Here is a 203-nt window from a genome sequence, read left to right on the forward strand (position 1 = left end):
GGGGCAGGGGGGGCCGCGGGCAGCGCCGTCCGTCCGGGGCCCGGGCCCGAGGGGGACCGCGCGCTCGGCTCAGCTAAGGACGGGAGGGGACGGGAAGGGGGAGATTAAAAGCAGGAAAAGGGCTTTGCTTTCCCCTCCCGCGCGTGGGGCCGGGGGCGCGCGGAGGCGGAGGCTGTCCTGAGGGGCCGGGGCCGCCGGGTGGT

The sequence above is a fragment of the Alligator sinensis genome, unplaced genomic scaffold (assembly GCF_000455745.1).
Source record: "Alligator sinensis unplaced genomic scaffold, ASM45574v1 scaffold311_1, whole genome shotgun sequence".
Classification (NCBI taxonomy): domain Eukaryota; kingdom Metazoa; phylum Chordata; order Crocodylia; family Alligatoridae; genus Alligator; species Alligator sinensis.